We start from the raw sequence: 13313 nt of genomic DNA, 5'->3' as shown, positions 1-13313 counted from the left end.
GGGTAATTTCTATTGACCAATCTTCAACTGCACTGATACTTTTCTCAGCTGTGTTGGACCTAGTGGCGAGGCATCCTTCACCTGTTACCAAGTTTGATTTCTAGCATTTCCATTTAATTCATTATCATTTCTATCTCTCTGCTGAAATAACCTACCTGATCTCCCATTCTCCATTAAAGTTGTTCATATATTAATCAGTTATTTTAAATTCCCTGATAGTTCCAACATCTGTGTCATACCATCATATTGGATCATTGGTCTCTTCAGATTGCAATTCCTTTTGCCTTTTTGTATGCCTCAGTTTGAAAGCTGGATACATTGTATAGGATGGCAGATTCTGAGGAAACTGTTTTAATGCTTGGAGATGCGTGTGCTATCCCTTCAGTGTGCCTTTAGCGTGTGGGCTGTGTTCATCCAGTCAGTAGTTGGGCTGGGGTGCGGAGTTTATTACCTTCAGTTGCCAAGGCTTCACATTCCTCTGGTGCAACATTGCATTTAGCGAGTGGGCCAATCCACCAGAGGGATTCTCTCAGGGGCTGCTCCTGGCTTGGATTTTGGATCTCTCTTTGTACTGCCCTCCAGGGAACACCTGTCTCAGCCTTCTGAGCTGTATCCACTCGTTCCTTCTACTCCGTGCTTGAGTCATATGGTGGTAGAATGAATAGGGGTGGGGAGTGAGGTTGCATTCTCTGATCTTCTCATCAACCTTCAGTCTTGGCAGGCCCGGGGGAGGCTGGATCTTGAAGTAGGGCTCTCAGGTGGTCCACCCCACCTCCAACTTGAAAGCCAGGCGGGGCTCTATCCTGCATCTTCCCCGGGCAATGGGGGTGGGTCAAGCTTTTTTTTCCTAGTCCCTCCCCCAGCTGCAAAGGGTCTTTGAGTGTCTTACAGCTACAGTTTTTATGACCCTTTCCCTTGCAGTTGAAGGTTTTCGTTTCTTAGGGAGCCTGGAGAGCTGGGTTTCAAAGGAGTTTCCACAGTGGGAGCCATTCCCCTTCCCCCTGTGGCCCCTTGCAGAAGCTTTCTCAGGCTTCCCCCCATCTTCCCAGTGACTGTCTGGTGGGATCCTGTAGGAAAAGCCTGCAGGAAGGCATGAATCCCTCTGTGTTTGCAGCCCCAGTGGCTTCATACTCTCAGCCCGTTGCAGGAAGTTAAAATTTTCTAGCTACATTTTCCTACCAGCATATACATGGCCAGAGGCACCTGCCCCCCAGATAAGAAAATGCTTAGGTCCTGTCTCTCCCCAGATTTCAGGTTAGTTGCTTGCCCTGCAAGCTCAGTTCTCTGATGGGTTTAAGAAAAGTTGTCGTTTGTAGTTTGCCAAGCTCCTCTCCTGTTGCTGATGGGAACTATACTCTGTCTGGCTCTCTACAGCTCTGCACTGAGGCCAGAGGCTGGAAAACACTTTGAAGGCTCTAATGTGTGTCAAATCCTGACCGTGAGTCACGCTCCCCTGCAGGAATGCAGGCTGGGTTCCTTTTTGCAGCCTCTGCAGTCAGGAGCGGTTCAAACAGTGACACCTGACCCCACTGAGACCTTGACCAAGGAAGAACAGAGGGCAGCTGGGGCACAGAGGTGGCTCTGAAGTGCCTCTGGGTGCTGGAAGATTCCTGGGCCAGGGAGGGGGTGCTGGGTGTGCCAGACCGAGGTGGAGCGGGGCCCCTTCCACCAGTGAGCCACAGGGCGGGAGACGGGAGAAGGGTCTTCCTGCCCCACGCCCGCCTCCTTCTAATTCATTCTCAGAAAGGCAGCCAGAGACAGCGTTAAACTTACTGTTCTAACAGGCTTTTCCCCTTATAACTGTGACCTGAGGAATAAGCAGTTCTTCCCCCACATCAAGGGTTTGCCCCAAAGTGGAGACTCATACATCCTTACGTAGTCTCCATATAGAAACGGGGTGGGAGGGAGGCGGGGACGCCGTGGTCAAATTAACCCAGCTGCAAGTAGAGAAAAAGCTCTCATTTCCAAATTCCTGCCAGAGCCTGTGTATCCAGCAGGGGCCCCCCAGTGTGAGGGCTGCTGTGGGCCTCCGTCCTGCTCTCTCCACCCGTGGCCCTCTGCCCGTGGGCTGGCAGCTGGAGCAAGAAGCAGAGGCTGCTGGGCACCATTGTGTCCGCACCCGGTCAAGCGCAGAGGAGTCTGGGCAGCTGACGTTGTATCACAAAGGTCCCCTTCCTGGTGATGGATTCAGGTTGCCTGGCTCTGAGGATCAGTCTCTGGGAGACGGGGCGGGGGGTGAGGGGTGAGGGGCGGCGATAGTGTCATAACAGATCACTAGGTGTATGATCAGGCCACTTAAGATGGCTGTTCCGTTGCTCTCTGTACATCCCCTGCTCGACCAGGCCCTGCTTCACTCACATGACTATCCAACTTCTCTTAATTATATGGCCTGGTAACTGAGCCCACCTGACGTCAATTCCCCCATAAATAAATGGTAACTTCCTTCTCTCCGGAGTAGTAAAGATTGCTGTTGTGTTTGCTGCCTACAGTGGGGTCTCACTTCAGGACCCTTTGTGTAAGATTCCCCATCCAAGAAGCCACTGATGTCTCTGTCCCTGTCTCTGGGCTCTTCGGTCTTGAGGCTGGGCAACTGCTAGGCTTGCGGGCCAGCGGGGTGCAGCCCAACGCTAGTTAACGCACCTGAAGGCCGGAGGAAGCGTCTGGAGGAGGCATATTTGCCGAAGGGCTTGCATGGGTGACTCGGTGGGCACCATCCAGGGAGATGGAAAACCCACCGGGGCAGTCACACTAAAGTCCCCCCAGGCGGGAGAATGTTCTAAGAAACTCAGATCCTTCTGAAGGTGCCAGGTCTTGGATTGCCCTAGTGGGTGAAGGTGACTAGGTTGGAAAATAAGACCAGTCTTCCGTTGTGGCTGAATGTTTGAAAAGTGTGGGGAAGGGAGGTGGACTGGCTCTAGGGCCGCTGCCAGGGAAGGGTCAACTTGAGACGATACTTGGCTCTGGGCTATGTCCTGGGGAGCCCTCTGGGGACATCTTTGTGGCTCTTTGGGTGATGGGAACTTTTTTTTTGCTGCACCACGAGGCTTGTGGGGTTTTAGTTCCCCGACCAGAGGTTGAACCCAGGCCCTTGGCAGTGAGAGGTGGAGTCCTAACCACTGGACCACGAGGGAATTCCCTGATGGGGACATATTTTAGGTCAGTTAAAAGCTGTGTCCTCCCACCCTGTGATGTAATTCCCTCTGTGTCCCACCTTCAGAAAAGTCTGTTCCAGATGCAGGGCCTCGTGCTGGGGTGGAGAGGAGACTAAGGGACCTGGGGCCTTCCTCACAACGCCCCTCTGCTGAGGCTGACTGGTGGAAGTGGCAGCATTCAGGCGGTTCTGGAGATGAGGCAGGAGCTGGTGGCAGAGGGGCAGGGGCCCAGGACAAGGACCCATGAGCCTGGGAGGGGCCCTTGGCATGAGGCAGCTGCCCAGTGGATGACCCCACCCCAGCCCTTTCTTTTTTTTTTTTAATTTATTATTTTTATTTTTGGCTGTGTTGGGTCTTCGTTTCTGTGCAAGGGCTTTCTCTAGTTGTGGCAAGCGGGGGCCACTCTTCATCGCAGTGCGCGGGCCTCTCACTGTCGCGGCCTCTCTTGTTGCAGAGCACAAGCTCCAGACGCGCAGGCTCAGTAGTTGTGGCTCACGGGCCCAGCCGTTCCGCGGCATGTGGGATCTTCCCAGACCAGGGCTCGAACCCGTGTCCCCTGCATTAGCAGGCAGATTCTCAACCACTACGCCACCAGGGAAGCCCCCCAGCCCTTTCTTTAACATACTGAAAGAAGTGATCCTTAAAGAGGGGCGGGAAGGGATGCAGACAGAACACTCATTCCAGAGAGAAAACTGATTACGTGGTTCCCTGTGTCAGACCCTCTGTGGCTTCCCCATGCCCTGCCGCCTCTCCCCTCTCACTTTCAGGCCTTTGCACATGCTGCACCCCTCCCTGCACCACCCTCCACCCCTCTTTCTTATTTTTTTAATTTATTTTTAAAATTTTTATTATTTTTTTTGGCCGCACCATGTAGCATGCAGGATCTTAGTTCCCTGACCAGGGATCGAACCCACGCCCCCTGTGGTGGAAGCACAGAGTCCTAACCACTAGACAGCCAGGGAAGTCCTCTTTTTTTGGCGGGGGGGGGGAAATCCTCTTTTTAAAATTATTATTATTAATAGACTTTCTCTTTTACTAGACTTTATTGTTTTAGAGCAGTTTTAAGTTTACAGAAAAATTGGGCAGAAGGTACAAAGAATTACCGTATGCAACTTCTGCCCCCCCTCCCCCAGCTCCAGGACACAGTTTCCTCTGTTATCAACATCCTGCATCACTGTGGTATGTTTGTTACAATGGCTGAACCATTATTGATACTTTATCATTAAAGTCCACAATTTACCCAGGGGCTCTCTCTCTCTGTGTTGTGCAGTTCTATGGGTTTTGACAAATACATACTGTCATGCTTCCACCAGCAGAGTATTGAACAGGAGAGTTTCACTGCCCTGGAAGTCCCCTGTTCTCCACCTATTCATCCCCCTTTCCTCCCCCAGAACAAGTGACATCCCTTTTAAAATTAATACCCACTTTACTCTTTGACCTAGTTTACTTTCTTTCTGATTCCCTCATTGAGTTTACAAATCTTTGACATAGGTTGGGTCTATATTTGCATGAAGTGATTTATTTAACTTTTTGAAGACGATGCTTTGACAATGGAAGAACACAGGGAAAATGACAACAGATAGTTTGTACTTTCCCTTTTATAAAGGCTGAATGCTGTTACTGTTCTCTCAAGTGACTGGTACAACTACCCAGCAAGGCAGGAGCTCTTACCCCATTATAGAGATGAGCAAACCATGGTTTTAGTTGCTTAATCACTCACCCAAGATCACACAGCTGGGAAGTGGTAGGGCTGGACTTGAACCCTGCACCGTCTGGCCACAGAGCCTGTTCTCTTTCAAGCATAACCAGAGTTGAGCATCTGTAATGTCACCTTCTATCCGTGAGCTGTTTTTCTTCCACAGCCTCGCCAGGCCTGACACTTACCTTGACACGGCTGGCCAGAGCAGGCTCTGCAGGCCTACCCACCCTCACTGCCTTCCTGGGCTCTTTGCCAGGATAACCATTGCTTCTGGTGGCTTCATTCGTGCTGGGGACTGAAGAGCCTATGTGGCCACAAGAAAGACAGGAATCTTGTGGGACTCCAAAATCAGAATATAAGAGGGACTTCCTGACGTCTGGACCAGGCTCCACGGTGGCCCCAGACCCCTGCCGTCACGCCAGCGGGGGCCTCCCCTGGTGGGTGGCACACTTCCTCCTCTCTAGGCAGTCAGCTTCTCTTCCTGTTCTCACCTGTCCACCTCAACCTGGACCTCAAACTGCTGCTCCTCAAACCCCCAGAGCCTCGGCTGACTCCTGGCTGGTGTCTCCTGTCCGCATACAGCCTCCCTAGACCATGGGTTCTAGATCACCCTCCACTTCTGCTGCCCACTGCCCAGCTCTCCACGTGTCCTGCTTCAAATCCCGGAGAGAGCGCTCGATGGGGAATGAGAGGAGACAGCACGGAGTGGCTCTGTTTGGAAGAAATTTGTCCCCAAAGCCATCTCATAATTCTAGTAACCTGCCCCTTGACTGCCTGTTCTCGGTCAGTCCCTGCAGCCCCACAGTGAGAAGAGGGGGCAGAGAAAGTGGGCTGGCATCACATGATGTCAAATATGTTTGCCCAGGGGCATCCCCTCCCCCCAGGGCTGTGGGCAGGTTCCGACCTTGGCACCTGGATACCCCTTCTGCCCCCTCCCCACATTCCTGCCTGCTGTCTGGAAGCTGGGGGGATAGACACGTCACAGGTAAGACAAAGGACTGGAGTCCAGTTGAGTCTCCTAATACGAAGCTTATCTTCATTATTTTACAATGTTTTATCAATGCACTCCAGGCCAATACAATACAGGCCACAGAGTACAAAACGTTAGCGGTTTTCAACTCACCTTACCTTACCTGCCTGTCCCACCCTACAGCCCTGCAAGCCTGTTTTAGATTTCTGACCTCTAGAATAGATTTGTGTTGTTTTAAGCCACTAAGTTTGTGGTAAGTTGTTACAGCAGAAATAGGAAACTAATGCAATCAGTGATATTCATATATTAATAGTGTCTTACACTCATTGTGCTTTACTATTTTTTTTAATTTATTTAATTTATTTATTTTTGGCTGCATTGGGTCTTCGTTGCTGCACGCGGGCTTTCTCTAGTTGCGGCGAGTGGGGGCTACTCTTCGTCCTGGTACGTGGGCTTCTCACTGCGGTGGCTTCTCTTGTTGCGGAGCACGGGCTCTAGGCACGCGGGCTTCAGTAGTTGTTGCTCGCGGGCGCTAGAGCACAGGCTCTGTAGTTGTGGCTCTCAGGCGCTAGAGCACAAGTTCAGTAAGCGCACGGGCTTCGTTGCTCCGCGGCATGTGGGAATCTTCCCGGACCAGGGCTCGAACCCATGTCCCCTGCATTGGCAGGCGGATTCTTAACCACTGCGCCACCAGGGAAGCCCCTGTGCTTTACTATGTACCCAGCATTTTCCATCCTTGTCTCCCTAACTAGATTATAAATTCCTTAAGGATACGAACTGTCTTTTCTTCTTCTCTTGCACCCCAGTACTGGGTGGTTGGGGTGGATGGGGGTTCCACACCCTCGGATACCAAGGGCCGACTGTGGTGTCTAGTATCTAATGGTTCTAGGAACTCGGTAAAGGAGGAGGAAAGAAGGAAGGAAGGGAAAAAGTGATGCTTATTCCACATACATTCTCTCCCAGGCACTATCCTAGGCATTTTACATGCTTCACCTCATTAAATCTTCACACTCCTTAAAGAAAGGCGGGGCGGGGGGGATGGAAAGAAAAAGAGAATCTCTCTATTTCATAAGTTCAGCGTTTCATAAGTCCTCATGTTTCCCGTGTTTATTTCCCTTTGGGCTTCACGGGTTGTCAGGAAAGTTCCATTTGAAAACCTCTATCCTTTAAGCCAAGGGAAACACAGAAATGCGACCACTTTGCCCACGCTTGGCCAGAGAGAAGAAAGAGCCAGGTCCAGAAGTGGGTCGAGAGTGAGGCTTTGAACCAAGAGAGTTGGGTGCAAGACCAGCTCTGCAACCCACTGGCTCCATGAACTTGGGCAGCTTACTTACGTTCCCCAAATCTAAATCTCTTCTGCTAAAAAACTCATGCAACGTTCACTACACAAATGAACACAAAAGGCACAAGTCCTGCTCTCACGGGGCGTACTTTCTAGAGGGGTAGAGAAAATAAATAGGACACATAAATATGCAGTATGTTTGTCAACAATGCTAACAGGAAACAAATGTCCTTCATAGGTGAGTGGTTAAATAAAGGGCAGTACATCCAATATCATGGAATATTCTAAGCAATAAAAAAAGGAAGAAACTATTGATACACACAAGGACTCTCGTGGATCTCAAGGGCATTCTGCTGAGTGAAAAGAGCCCATCTCAAAAGGTCACATGCTGCATGATTGCATTTGTATGTTATTCTCAGAATGCCAACATTGTAGAGATGGGGAACAGATTAGAGGTTGCCCAGGGTTAGGGGCGGTGGGTGTTTGGGTTTGACTACAGAGAGCAGCATGAGAGAAATCTTTGTGGTAATGGAGTATTCTGTACCTTGGTTGCAGTGGTGGTTACACAAATCCACACATGTATTTAAAATGGCCTAAAACTACACACACATTGGACCCGTGTCAGTTTCCCGGCTTTGATGTTGTACCATAGTGACGTAAGATGCCACCATTGGGGGAAACTGGGTAAAGGGTGCATGGGACCTCTCTGTACTGTCTCTCCAACTTGCTGTGAACCTATCATTATTTCAAAATTAAAAGTGTTTTTTAAAATATGTAAGAAAATATAAACTACAGTAGGGAGGAAGGGTAGGCACTATGTGGGCAGCGGGTGTTGAAATTTTGGATAGAGCATGACAACCTCAGAGGGTAGAAGGGTGGTTTAAATGCAATGTGACACGAACCTAGAAATACTGCAGATACTCAGTAAATGCCAGCTTATTATTGTTTTCATTAGAGAGCTTAGGGTTCTGTTTAAATAACACCTTTTTTATTTGATAATATTGCTGTGGTTATTTTTTTCTAGGTCCATAACTTTTGAAGATGCACACTGAGATATTTACAGATGACATGGTATGAGGTCTGGGATTTCAAGATAAAACACAAGGCAGAGAAGCGGAGGGATGTGGATGGTCAGGATTGGCGAGGGTTTCGGCTGTGATGGTGGCAGGGGTCCCTTGAATTCCGTCTCTAGCACACAGCAACCTCTCATCCCAGAGGGACCCCAAGCACAGCAGGAGCCAGTTCTCCTGCGGGTCCCTGAGGTCAAGACCACGCCCACATCATCGGCTTTTGGTGTTGCAGAGAAGAGGATGTGCCCTGCCAACCCGGTAGACCCACCTCTTTGGCTGGGGGTCTGTAGGAGTCCATCTGAAAGGGCTTCTCTTTCTGCTTTTGGAGTTGAGACCATCTCCTGGTTTGCTGTTTAGAGCTGGTTTTAGGGTTCGTCCCTGTGTTGTTTCTTTTTTTTTTTAATTTATTTTATTTTTGGCTGTGTTGGGTCTTCATTGCTGCACGCGGGCTTTCTCTAGTTGAGGCGAGCGGGGGCTACTCTTCGTTGCGGTGCGCGGGCTTCTCATTGCGGTGGCTTCTCTTGTTGCGGAGCACGGGCTCTAGGTGCGCAGGCTTCAGTAGCTGTGGCGCACGGGCTCAGTAGTTGTGGCACACGGGCTTAGTTACTCTGTGGCATGTGGGATCTTCCAGGACCAGGGCTCGAACCCGTGTCCCCTGCATTGGCAGGCGGATTCTTAACCACTGCGCCACCAGGGAAGCCCCCTGTGTTGTTTCTTAGTGATCTGTTCACTTAGAAAATCGGGCTCTGAGGGCAGGCAGTGCAGCAGGATGATGCATGTTTTTCCCAAACTTGTTTTAGCAGCAGAAACTTTTCTCCCCCCAAACAAATCCTTATGTGGCAACCAAATGTATGAAACAGACCACCTTTCTACATTTCTACCGTGTGATCTTGAGGAAAGTGCTTCTCCTCCCCTTCGGTTTCTTGGCACAGCCCTTTACAGTTGATCAGCTCAGCTCCCAAAAGTAGACGGGCTAGATGAGGTCCTGTCTTGGAGCCAAGGAACCTGGGAGGAGAGGGTTCCGTTATTTGCTCCAAGTCCTGTGGTTGAGAAGCCGCGGGGCCACTTTCTCCTGAGTCCTCCACTGTGCCCTCGGAAGGCTGGAAGGGTGGTCTCGTCCCTGCAGCCCTAAACATGGGGTCCAGTGATGCGTGTAAGTGAAACGCCTGTGCACGCTGCAGGCAGTCAGAGCCAGCCGGTCTCCGGCTGGAGAGAGCCACCTAGTTCCTGCCCTCAGCCCGCCCCTGGCCACCCAGGGGACATTCATGGCAACTAAGTTTCTTCCAAAGAGGGGAGTTTGCCACTGCCTTCGGGCCTCTAAGGAACAGTGACTTGTGCGAGGGGTCTTTATCAATAAAGATAATAACAGTTAACAGTATTTATTGGGTCAGGGCTCAACATGCATTTCTCACTCAATCCTCCCAACCACCCGACTGTTTGGGTGTCACTATGATTATTATCCCTATTTTACAGATGGGGATGCTGAGGTCTAGGGAGGTGAAATAACCTACCGGAAGTCAGACAGCCAGTCAGTGATGGAAGCAGGCCCCAAAACTCAGCTCTATCTGATGCCATAGGCCTTGATTTTTCTTTTCAGTTTTTTGCTTGTTTGTTTTTGGTAATAACTATCACACAACAATCCCCCTTCCCAGCGGAAGAGAGTTTTCCTTCTGGTGTAGGTCTCTGGAGCTATTCCCTGCGTATGTATTCCTTTTTAATCTTACTCAAAATGGAGGCTATACACGTTACTCTCCACCTGGCTTTTTCACTCAACAGAGCATCTTGAAGATGGTTCTGAATCAGCATGTAACGATTGGCCTTGTCGCTTTTTTTTTCTTTTTTTTAAATTAATTAATTTTTTTTTTTTTTGGCTGTGTTAGGTCTTCGTTTCTATGCAAGGACTTTCTCTAATTGTGGCAAGCGGGGGCCACTCTTCATCGCAGTGCGTGGGCCTCTCACTATCACGGCCTCTCTTGTTGTGGAGCACAGACTCCAAACGCGCAGGTTCAGTAGTTGTGGCTCACGGGCCTAGTTGCTCCGCGGCATGTGGGATCTTCCCAGACCAGGGCTCGACCCCGTGTCCCCTGCATTAGCAGGCAGATTCTCAACCACTGCGCCACCAGGGAAGCCCGGCCTTGTCACTTTTTATCTGCTCAGTATTCTGTACGTATGGCCATATCGATTTTTTCTTCTATAAATGATCACTCAGGTGGGTTCCAGAGATTTCTCACCCTTAGCACTGCCAGTGCCTATGCCCACATTCAGCCAACACTCCTGACTGCCTCATTGTCAAGCAACACGGCCACGACCCCTCTCTGGGCCAAGATTCCTTGCAGTCCTAACCACAGCCTCTGATCCTTCAGTTGGGGAAGGGCCGGAGCAGGTGTTCTCAATACCTCCTGCCATGGGTCAAAGGCCCTGCAGGAGAGTAGGAGGGCCGGTGAAGGGTCACCTGGTCCATTTGCATCCTCCAGGCCCAGGCGAGTACAGACCTCCCAGAGGAGACCCACCCACCTGGCACACTCCTCCCTTAAAAGAAGAATCACATGGGAATACACTGGGGTCCAGTGTTCAGGACTCTGCGCTTTCACTGCCAAGGGCCCGGATTCAGTCCCTGGCTGGGGAACTAAGATCCCACAAGCTGTGTGGTGTGGCCCAAAAAAAAGAAGAAGAAGAAACACGTGGCACGTGCAGGTGGCCCTCACACCCCATCACTGTTTCCTGCTCTTCCCACTTGGGTACCAGCTTCTAACCCCGTTATCTATCTTGTCCCCTCAGGCCAACTTTCCTTCCTCACGTTCTCTCTGCGGAGGGTGGAGCAGATGGTGACCTTGTTCTCCAGGGTCAGTGCTGCCTCTCCTGGGAGGTGGCCTCAGATGACCCAGGGACTCTGCATTGAGGAGGGGGACCTGGTAGGCAGCAAGCCTGGGGCCTGTGACAGGAGCCGCTTGGACACGAAGCCAAGGCAGGATGATGGGGCCATGAGCAGATTGGAAAGTCACTTCAAACCCAAAGTGCCCTCAGTGCCCCAACCAAGTCAAATGAAGCACTGACTGAACACGACAAAGCTGCAGTTGTTTTCTTTCTATTCCTACAAAGCTTAAGAGAAGCAGGAAGGGGGAGAGGAAAGACTGCATCCTTCTCAGTGTGGTACTAATGAACAGGCACCTTGGGAGCAGAGAGATCTGTGTTTGAATCTTAGCCCTGCAACACACCAGCGACACGACCCAGGGCTACCCACTTTAGGCCTCAGTTTCAATAGCTGTAAAATGGGGATAAGGATACTAACCTTATCAGTTGCTGTGACAAGCCATGTAGAGCAATTTTTACTCTGCCTAGCACCGAGTAAAAACTCAATACATGTTAGCAATGTTGCTGTTTGTCTTGGGGCAGGTTCTCTAGAAGCAGAGGCTGAGACCAAGGTTCCTGTGCAAATGCAGGTATGGGCATACCTTGGAGATACTGCAGGTTCCGTTCCAGACCACCGCAATAAAGCGAGTCACGTGAATTTTTTGGCTTCCCAGTGCATATAAAATTTATGTGCACACTACACTATAATTTGTTAAATGTGTAGGAGCATTATATCTTAAAAAAGGTAAACCAATGTGCATACCTTAATTTAAAAATAATGCTGTTGGAAAAATGGTGCCGATAGACTCGCTCAGCCTAGGGTTGCTACAAACTTTAATCTGTGAAAAGAAAATGCAGTATCTGCAAAGTGCAATAAAGCAAAGAGAAATAAAATGAGGTATGCCTGTACTGAGGGAGTAAAGGAAGGAGGACAGGCAGCTGGGCAAAGATACCGTTTCGGGGGAAGTCCTGCCTCAACTTGACCCCACAAGGAAATCTGGAGTTACATTATGCAAAGAGGTGTCCTGGGGCTGGACTGTGACAGCTTTGCAGCCATCAGCCATTGGCCATGGATATGAGGGGAAGGAGAGCTGCAAACCTGCCAGGTATCTCTGGATGAGACTGCCGGGGCAATCCTCCAAAGAAGAATGTAACTGTGAGTCCTTAGCAGCCAAGCTCTGCAGCACTTGGAGTGTGGGCACACCCACCTGGTGAAGGACACCTGGGCAGGGCACCAGCAGCATCTGCTAGGTTGTTGTTATCATCAATAGAAGTAGTTGCCCTGAGCACTGTGTTGAGGAAGATTGTGAGGCTGAATGGTGGCTCAGTGGAAAAGGATGACTTGATCGGGACTACCCTGGTGGTTCAGTGGTTGGTTAAGACTCCACACTCCTGATGCAGGGGGCCCAGGTTCCATCCCTGGTTAGGGAACTAGATCCTGCATGCCGCAACTAAAAGATCCCGTGTGCTGCAACTAAGATCCGGCGCAGCCAAATAAATAAATATTTTTTTAAGTGACTCGATCAATTAGTAATGTCTGCAATGGGTGTGGGAGGGGAAATGATGGCAGTGGATTTGCTCATAAACTTGAGGACCTTTCCGGCTCTACCTCTCCAGAATAAATGCTGACCAACTACTCATTCATTCACCGTATAGTGATAGAGGAACTACTGACTGTGAAGTACTGCACCTTTGCAGGGCCTTCAAGGAGCTTACTGTCCAGGAAAGAAGAGAAGACGTGTGCACACAGAAAAGGTACCGGCTCACACACGAATGAGCACAAGCTAATAGTGGCTGAACCCACGCCCTCACTGCCAGCCATTCGATAGGGCCTGACAGGAAGGGCTGTGTTTTCCAGCAATGCAGAGCCATTCTCAAAACCTAACCTAAACAATTCAGTCCCTGGGTTTTGCTCATTTCCTCTTAACATGTGTCTAACTCTATGAGCCTCTTCCATTGTTCTCCAGGTGCCATACAACACGTTTATTAAGGCCTCGGGCTTTGGACCAAGAGAGAGCTGGGATCGAATCCTGGCTCTGCCACTTACTAGCTGTGTGACCTTGGGCAAGTTACTTAATCTCTCTGAGTCTGGTTCCTCACCTGCTACACTGATCTAACAGCAGCAGCTGCCCCATACGGCCAATGCGACATTTGCTGAGGTGGCATCTGTGTGCCAAGGAAGACATATGTCCCAAGTGAAAGAAGTGTTTCTGCAGAAGTGGGGGCCTCCCAGCTCACTGTGGAAAGTAGCACAGTAAGAGAGGCTGGTGGGATGGCCACCGAGAGGATG

This window comes from Tursiops truncatus, chromosome 16 (genome assembly GCF_011762595.2).
Source record: "Tursiops truncatus isolate mTurTru1 chromosome 16, mTurTru1.mat.Y, whole genome shotgun sequence".
In the NCBI taxonomy this organism is placed as follows: domain Eukaryota; kingdom Metazoa; phylum Chordata; class Mammalia; order Artiodactyla; family Delphinidae; genus Tursiops; species Tursiops truncatus.
The sequence above is the reverse complement of the archived record's forward strand: the minus strand, read 5'-3'. Positions refer to the sequence as shown.